Genomic DNA, 9,878 nt, shown 5'->3' on the forward strand with positions numbered 1-9,878 from the left:
ATTAATGCAAACGGTCTTTGACAGTCGCAAATAACCACAGTTAGATGGATAAGGACCGTCTCTATTAGAGTCGGTTATTGACAGTCTCAAATAGGGACTGCTAAGGACCGTCCCTAATACAGGCTATTTTTGACTGGTAGTAAAAGACGGCCGATGATCGTCTATAATTGAGACGGTCAATGACAGTCTCAGATTACCAATACGAGATGGTCAATGACCGTCTCTAATAAAGACGGTCCTTGACAGTCTCAAACAGAGAAAGCTAGGAACCATCCCTAATACAGACTATCTTTGACAATCCCAAATTACAGGAAAAGACGGCCAACGACCGTCTCTAATTAAGACGGTCCTTGACAATCTCAAATTACCAGTAAGAGACGGCCAATGACCGTCTCTAATAGGGACGATCTTTGATCGTCTCAAATTCTGGCATATAAGATGGTCAGGGACCGTCTCTTATTCCAGACGGTCAATGGCCGTCTTTTATCTGCAGCTAACGATGGTTTTTAACCGTCTTAAGTGATTTGTGGACGTTCAAAATTTTAAGATAATAATAAGGACAGTTAAGGGCCGTCTAAAAATTTCGAGACAGTTTACGGCCATCTCTAAAGCATCTTTAAACCAAGCAATTTTAGAGATGGTCCAGAACCGTCTTTAAATCCGTCATTTTTTTCCATTTTTCACGTAGTGGTAGCTGAACCACTATAAATGACTGTGTTTGGGATTGTTGTTTGCAAATTTCTCTATTATGCCTTCTTTGAATGTTCTCATGAAGCATATTAACATGATTATTTAGAACTGATAAGAATCACATCCCACACAGTCACACCGTTCATCCATCATGGACTAAGTATATATATTGGTTAAATATTGAATAGTCTTGTGATTGGATCCTCTATTTGGCATGGAAGCCATTAGAGCTAAGTTGAAGATATCTTGAGAAATTCCATATTATATCAAGATTAGATTAATAGGATTTTAAATCAGCATAAAATTTTATAAACTCCTATTCACCCCCCTTTAGGACACTTTGACCTATTCCTACTTCTACTAAAGGGGTCATTACCGCAATTTTATCGGCAAGTTGTAATGTAGTTTGGGTGGGTTTCAATTCACCCAAACTTAACTATTTGTAGACCGAGTAGGGATCAGATTTACGCTTGCTCCTAAGTCAAGAAATGCGTGCTCAATTCGTTAATTCCCAATTACACAAGGTATGGTTGGGCTACCAGGATCTTTTAATTTTTATGGCACATCTTTATTTGAGATGACACTCACTTTTTCAGTTAAGAAAATTTTCTTTTGAATATTTTGACGTCTTTTGGTCATACACAAGTATTTTAAAAATTTGGCATATGAAGGTATTTGTTTAACTGCATCTAGTAGAGGAATATTGACCTTCACTTGTTTTAACACCTCTAGAATATCATGAGAGTTAGAGAGAGGTTTTGGTGCAACCAACTGTTGGGGGAATGGGGCAATGGGCTTGCCTTGAAGTTCCGGTTCTAATTCTTATAGAGCAATGATAGGTCTATCATTATTGTCCTCTTTCGGGTCCTTATGCTTTTCAGCCCTAATCAGAATGTTTTTGTCAATGGTCTTCCCACTCCTAAGAGTGGTGATAGACTTAGCTTGCTCCATTTGGGTTGAAGAGCTTGGGTCACTAACTTCATATTGTGGTTTTTTATTGGGAAGAGGTTGAGCTGGAAGACTCCCCTTATTCCCAATCGTATTCCTTGTGTCAAGCCCTTGTATGGCTTTTGTAAGGTCTTGAAAGGCTTGTAGCATCCACTGATTGAAAAGCCCTTACTTTTGAAGATGTTTTAGAATCGGATCCTCTTGAGGTTTCTCTTGATTTGGAATTTGGTTGAAGAAACCTTGAGTTGTAACAATTTGTTCATTTCTCCAACTAGGATTATATGTGCTATCCAGACAAATTCGTTACACCACACCGTACATACATTTGGTGAGATAATTTTAAAACACCATCTAAGTGCCTGTTTAATTTTCGAGGGAAGAGGCATCGTATCGTTGACGGCTTTACTTTTTGGCATTAAAACGAAGGATGGCTGCCAAATGAATACAGGTCCCACTTTGATGTACGTGATGTATCAACACCATTCGTCCTATACGTTAGTCTCATTTACGCCATGAACCTAAAACTGAGGCAGATCCAAAGCTCCAGTGGACCACACCACAGGAAACAGTGGAAATTGGATGCTTGTTGTATAAAAATTTATGTAGCCCTCAGATGTTTTAGATGAAGTTGATTTTTGTGTTTACCCCTTATCAATGTTTTTATGACTTCATAAACAGTTAGATAACAAATAAACATTAATGTGAGCCCAATAAACAAAATAACTTTCAATGACAGACATTTAAGGCCATTGTTTCCTGTGGTATGGGCCACTTGAGCATTGCATTTGTATCAATTTTGGACGTAGGCCCTAAAATCTTCTGATAAAACATATGAACAGTGTGGATATGTCATGCACATCACAGTAGGGTCCACTAAAAGGTCTTTAGTAATTATTCATGGCATTAGATTGCTCATTCAACACCTCTTGAAAGGCAGGTATTGTTAGACAATTTTCAATTGTGTAAATGTTGTAAGTACAAATACCACAAACAGTTTCCTTATCCTTATCCTTCTTTAATTTCATAGCCTTGAGTTTTCTAGTGAGATTAGCCACTTTAGCATTGATATCATTGTCTTCTTTTAGGAGATACATTCCACCCCTCTTTGGATTGAGTTGGCCTAAACATGGTGTTTGATTTTGGAGAGATGTCCCATGATTGTGTGGTTTCAGCAAGCTTATCAAAGTAGTCCCACACATCATCGACACTTTTATTCATAAATTTCCCATTACACATTGTCTCGACTAATTGGCGCATTGGAGATGTCAGTCCATCATAGAAAAAGTTCGTGATGCACCATGTTTCAAAACTGTGTTGTGGGCATGAACTGACAGATCCTTGAACCGCTCCCAACATTGGAAGAATGTTTCATCTTCCTTTTGGGCGAAGTTCATGATTGACTTTCTAAGGGTGTTTGTCTTATGGTATGGAAAATTTTTTGTTATGAACTCCCTTGTCATGTCATTCCATCTACCAATAGATTGAGGACGTAGTGAATGCAACCACGTTTTAGCTCTCTCTTTCAAAGAAAAAGGAAAGAGTTTTAGCCTAACCGTATCATCGGACACATTTGGAAAGTATAGAGTGGCTATAATCTCGTCATACTCTTTTAGGTGTAGATACGAATTTTCAGAATCAAGCCCATGGAATTTTGGAAGGAGTTGGATTACCCTTGGCTTGATATCCATATGTCCTATATTTTCTAGAAAAACCATACATGAGGGTGTACTTACCCCCGCAGGTTCTAAATAATCTCGTAAAGTACGAGGCGGGGTGCTTGATGCACCTCATTCTCATCCTGGAATCCTCAACCCTAGGTTGAAGTTGTTGATTTACCAGTTGATTTGCAGCCATCACTTCAATTAACTCTAAGGATCTCGAGTGCTGTCTAATCCTGTGATGGATAGATAACCCCTTAACCAATCCTCCTTCACTCAAAAGACGTCAAGTGTTATCACGGACCCACTTGGGCATGAAACACTCTCAGCCCTCAAATTCAGATTCTAACCTAAACCTAAAAGAGAGAAAGGAAATAGAAATCTAAAAATGGAAAGAGAGGGAATTAGAAAGAAGTTAACAAATTAGAAGTTCCTAAATAAAATCCTGCAAAACAAAACAAAATTAGTCAGTTTCTAACAACAGAAAATAGCAAGTTTCTAAATCTAGAATTAGAAAGTGAGTTAGTTTCTAAAAACAAAAGAAATCCTAGAATTAGAAAGTTTCTAAAAACAGAAAACAAACCCTAACAGAAAACAGAAAAATTAGAAAGAGATTACCAATTTAGAAAGTCTATATCAAGATCCTACAAAACAGGAAAGTTAGGTTAATTTCTAAAATCAAACAGAAAAACCTAATCTTAAAATTAGAAAGTATAAAAACCTAATCTTAAACTAATCCCAAAACTAGCTAATCTTAGAATAATGCAACCGTTAGTCTCCGGCAATGGCGCCAAAAACTTATTCACAACCCCAAGTGCAAGGTTGCATTGTAGTAATAATCTTGGTGAGACCGAGGTCAAATCCATAGGGACTAATCTCGTGTGTTTTCTGAGAACAACTAGAACTAGAACTAGAAGAAGATGAAAACCTAATCTAGAATATGTGAGAGAATAATTGTAAAAAAAAACTTAATAAAAAACTTGTAAAATTCAAAAGTGGGAAACTAGGGTTTCCAAGGATCCACTTGTAGAGATGAGGGAGATCTATGCTTGATTCACGAACACAACTAGAATCTGAGTCCCATCTTTACCCAATTGGAAGATATCTCTTTAAAAATCAAATCTGAACTTCCTTTGATCTATTTCTTAATGGATGAGAGGTATGGAAACTAGAAGTGATTCCATCACAAAACCATGCCCATGAGACAAAGTAAACAACAGAATTTACCAATCTCCAATCAATCAGAGAGAATTGTGGAAGTTAGGGCGGATTCCATCATTCAACCATGTCCAAGGGACGATCGTGAACAACAGGATTTCCTAAATTCACAATCTCAATAACGAAAAGGACATACTAAAAGTTATCACATATCCATTGTAATTTAAGTCACAACAAACCATTAAAAACTGAAAGTGTTCCTTATAATCAAACTAGAATCAAAGAGAGTTCAATATAAACATGAATCAAGGCCATAGAAAACATCCCATCATGCTACAAGCTTCACCTCTTAACCCTAGCTAAGAGGTTTATCTAGCCATAGACATGATTGACTAGGATCTCTTAAGAAAACATTAAAAAAAAAAAAAACTAAGGGAAAAAAACTTTAGGCGATGGCTCTCCACGCTGTCCTCCCTGCTCACTTTGCTTCTCTCTTTCCTTTTCTTACTAGTGCGTCCGGCCAGAGAAGAAATCCCTTTCCTCTCTCTCTTTTTCTTTTTTATAGGAGTGTTGTCCGTAAGTCGGCTAGAGTGGGAGAACCGACCCTATTTTCGCACCCTGTTTTTGCGCAGAGTTGGTCGGAGACCGGGTGCGGCCCACTATTCTCCTCTCGATCACTTCTACCATTGTGGAAGTGGTCAAGTCTTCCCTCTCTAACGTTTAGATGGTTCGGATCAAGGCCACGATCCGGACCTTGATCACCTAGTAGGTTGCAGTTTTCGAGCTGCATCCACTTCTTTCGCATTTGCATCGGATACGAAAATCACAAATCTATGATGATTGGTGGGCCCACTATCAGAACTATCTGGGAAATCCACTCCTTCCACCGAATTTCTCCTGATGTTTTGATCCTGCATGATCTGTTACGGATCTGACCTGTGGTGGTCTGTAAGATCTCCTTTGGTGTCGTCCCTCCTACATTTGAATGGTTAAGGACCATCTTCATTGTCTTTCTGCAATTTCTTCACCTAGGTCTTGATTAGACGGCCCGTTGTAGGTTAATGGACGGTCCGGATCGGACGTTTGAGCTAGGATTAGTGGCCCATCAGGACCGTCCTCAGGTCCCTATTCGAAACTTCCGCAGAGAGAAGCCGCTGGAGAGAGAAATCCCTCTCTTTTTGTGGAGTGCACGGGTCAAACCTAGTTTGACCGTGCTCTCCTCTCAATGTGGTGCGACCATATGAGTGTTGCGTACACACTCCACTCCCGGTGGAGTCTTCCGTGATGTTTATGAGAAATTTACTCCGTCCATCCGGTTTCCCACCTGATCTTAAGGGGTTCGGTCTAAATTTGAAGCATATCCATAGATCATGTGGCCCCAAACTATCAATGGTCGATCTGTCCATCGGTTGTGGTGATTCTTGAGCGTTAAATACATGCTTTTAGCCTCCTTTTCAATCCAAGCTCTTGAATTCACCTTGCAATACAAACATGATTAAAATAGAACATTAAGCATTATCATGTTCATAAAACCAAGTAATAAATGGAGTCCAATATGCAATATTTGACCCTTAATAAATGTCGATGATGTGTGGGACTACTTGGATAGACTTGCTGAAAACGCACAATCATGGGACACTTACCCAAAATCAAGCATCACTTCTAGGCCCACTCAATCAAAAGAGGGGCAGATTATACCTTTTAAAAGAGGATGATGATATTAATGCTAAAGTGTCTAATATCATAAGGAAATTCGAGGCCATGGAACTAAAGAAGGATAAGGTTAAGGAAAATGTTTGCGGTATTTGTGCTTGCAACGTTTATACAACTGAAAATTCTCCAACAATACCTGCCTTTCAAGAGGTGTTGAATGAGCAATCCAATGCCATGAATAATTACCAAAGACCTTTCAATGGACCTACCTCCAATACATACAATCCTAATTGGAGAAATCATCCAAACTTCAGTTGGAGGAATGGACAAACTGCTACCCTTCAAGGTTTCTTTAATCAAATTCCAAATCAAGTGAAACCTCAAGCGGATCCGGTTCAAAAACATATTCGAGACTAAGAGCTACTCAACCAGGATATCAGATCAGCATTGGGAGCACTTGTGTCATCTATTTAAAGGATAGAGTCGAACTTAACAATTGGAGGAAAGGAGATGCTTCCCGCTCAACCTCTCCCCAATCCCAAACCGCAATATGAGATAAGTGATCCAAGCTCTTTAAATCAGAGGGAGCAAGCTAAATCTATCACCACTCTTAGGAGTGGGAAGACCATTGGCAAATCTATTCCTGTAAGGGTTGAGAAGTCTAAAGACCTGGAAGAGAACAATGATGATAAACCTAGCACCGCTCCACAAGAATTAGAACCGGAACTTTAAGGCAAGTCGATTGCCCCATTCCCCCAACGGTTGGTTGCACCAAAACCTCTTTCTAACTCTCAGGACATTCTAAAGGTGCTGAAACAAGTGAAGGTCAACATCCCTTTACTGGATGCGGTTAAATAAATACCTTTATATGCCAAATTTCTGAAAGATTTGTGTACGACCAAAAGATGGCAAAATATTCAAAAGAAAATCTTCTTAATTGAAAAAGTGAGTGTCATCCTAAAGCAAGATGTACCACAGAAATACAAAGATCCCAATAGCCCAATCGTCACTTATGTAATTGGGAATTATCGGATTGAGCATGCACTTCTTGACTTAGGAGCGAGTGTAAATCTGATTCCTTATTCGGTCTCCGAACAACTAGGTTTGGGTGAATTGAAACTCACCCTAACTACATTACAACTTACCGATTGCTCAGTTCGTGTATCGAGAGGGATAATCAAGGATGTGTTGGTTCAGGTTGACAGATTCTACTACCCAGTAGATTTTATCATCCTGGATACTCAACCCATCATGGACATGAGCACTCAAATTCTCGTCATTCTTAGTCGCCCATTCTTTCCCACTTCAAATGCAATCATTAACTGAATGAATGGAGTCATGAGTATGTCTTTCAGGAATATGACATTGGAGTTGAATATTTTTTTCAACACTGGCAAACAGTTAGAGGATGAAGACAATTCCCATGATATTAACCTGATTGATTCTTTCATGGAAGATAGAGCACTTCTGACCTTATCCTCTGACCCTCTAGAGACGTGCTTGGCCCACTCCCATGATTTAGACGATGATATAATTAGGGAGACGGGTGCCATGCTTGATGATGTGCCGGTACTTGAAGTCAACTGGTGAAGGCCAGAATTCGAAGAATTGCCCCAAACTGATGTAGTGCCTATACCGTCTAACCTCAAGGCACTGAAGCCTGACCTAAAACCTTTGCTCTCTAATTTGAAATATGTCTATTTAAGTTAAGAGGAGATATACCCAATGGTGATTTCTTCCCACCTTGAGCAAGAACAGGAGAGTATGCTCATCTCTACTCTCATTGAGCACAAAGAAGCCCTTGGATGGTCGATTGCGAACCTCAAGGGAATTGACCCTTTGATTTGTACTCATAGCATTCATCTAGAGGATAAGTAGAACCCCATTTTCGGATCCCGGCACCCATTCACCAGGTTCCGATCCTGGGATACTACAAGGAGGATTTCAAATCATCATCGATTCATAATGAGCATAACAAAATCATAACCCACAAACAATAACCACAAGAACACCACCACAAAATCCACTATGATCAAAAAAATTTTAGTACAATGCGACTGAAAAGGGAAAATACAATGCAACAAAAGAAACAAAACTCCAGAAGCTCGGCTGCACGCTCCAACTATGGCCAGACTATGGCTGCGACTGCGTCCTGGCGTCACCTGCACGCATCAATCGTGCATAAGCTTATAGAAAGCTTAGAGGGTGGTGTAAGTGTGTGCGTAATATAAACATACTCAAAATGCAAGGTCAGAGTGATGCGGAATCATGGTGATGAGCACATGAATGCAATCAGCCGTACCAAGGCTATGCGGTGCAAGATATGAATGCTATCGGCCATAACACAGCCATGCGATGCAAGATGCAACTCAAGCATGCCAATCCTCAACATGTATCAGTACAGTTCTCATTCTGGATAATCACCGGGGTTCAATACACTCCAAATGGCACTGTCGCTCTCCTAGCCGCACAGTCCAAGTGAGCGTAAGAAACCTCACTATCCGCCTAGCCAATAGTCTGCCAATACCTATCCGGCACGTCGATAGCGAACCCATTCGCGAGCTGGTCAAACTCAGCCTAGTATTGCCCCCTACCCTCGGGCGAGTAAGGCCACACCCCTTTCCAACCGACCACGACACAGTGGGAGACGCGGCCTCCTGGTATTCGGCCCTCGTGCGCTCATATATCCACTCGGTCTCGACATTGGAGTCATCCTCTGGTACCATCGGGTTTAGGGATTTTCACCCAGGGACGTCTATGGCGCCCGTATGCTAGAACCAAATATTTTCGGTATCCAACTCAGCCATCCACGATGTGTCTATGGAGGCTATGGCCCTGATGTCGCTAGGGCATACAGTAATTACAATCACACAAATGCAAGTGCATGAGTCACACTATCAGTCATGCAACAGTCCTGTATATACCATGCACTTATATGAGTCAACTCCACCTATCAGGGAGCCCATAAACGGTCTATCCAAAGGTATATGCTATGATCGGTCACTCCTCACATCAGGCATACATATGGTGCGAATGATCATGAATCATGCATCTATACTAAACATGTAATAAGAGATGGGTTCTAGGTATAATGGAGATGGGCCTAGACGGCCTACTTACCACAAGTTTGGGCCTATCAGTGGGCCTTAGGGAGAACTATAATGCGGACATTTAACCAACATTATCAATGTGGACGTCAAACCAGCATTACTCCCAAGGCGTGGCCCGTTACAAAATCAACACATATACCATGGCGGAATTACACTGCAAGCATGGGCCTATCAGTGGGCCTTATGTATGTCCTATTGGGCCTTGACCTATGGGCCTCCAGCACATCAAATGGGCCCCATACATAGGTCTCATATATACATATCAAGGTGGGCCTCAATGACGGGCTACACATGCATCAACATGGGCCTAGTCACATGGGCCTTGCGTACATTACAATGGGCCTCATAATATGGGCCTTATACAAATCAAGGTGGGCCTCAACAAGGATCACCAGTACATGAAGATGGGCCTCCACAATGGGCCTTAAAATATCTCAAAAATGGTTGGATAGTCGAATGAAACACATGCATCTTGATGGAGCCCACACCAATGGAGGGTGTGGTTTACAATACTTACATAAGTGGGGCCCACCATGATGCTTATTTTTCACCCAGCCTAAGGCCCAATATAATGTTTACTTTCCACCCAACTTAAGGCCCAACATAATGTTTATTTTCCACTCAATTGTTCATAAAGCTAGTTGAACCAAGGTAGGGCCCA

The 9,878-nt window shown here is 40.7% G+C and overlaps 1 non-coding gene across 1 annotated transcript; it reads left to right on the forward strand.

The window, feature by feature from the left end:
- The first annotated feature begins 2,944 nt into the window (after window positions 1-2,944).
- On the forward strand, window positions 2,945-3,050 carry LOC131235870 (small nucleolar RNA R71). Its single transcript, XR_009166387.1, has one exon. It is a non-coding gene; the product is annotated as a small nucleolar RNA R71 (small nucleolar RNA).
- Window positions 3,051-9,878: the final 6,828 nt, after the last annotated feature.

This window comes from Magnolia sinica, chromosome 19 (genome assembly GCF_029962835.1).
Source record: "Magnolia sinica isolate HGM2019 chromosome 19, MsV1, whole genome shotgun sequence".
Classification (NCBI taxonomy): domain Eukaryota; kingdom Viridiplantae; phylum Streptophyta; class Magnoliopsida; order Magnoliales; family Magnoliaceae; genus Magnolia; species Magnolia sinica.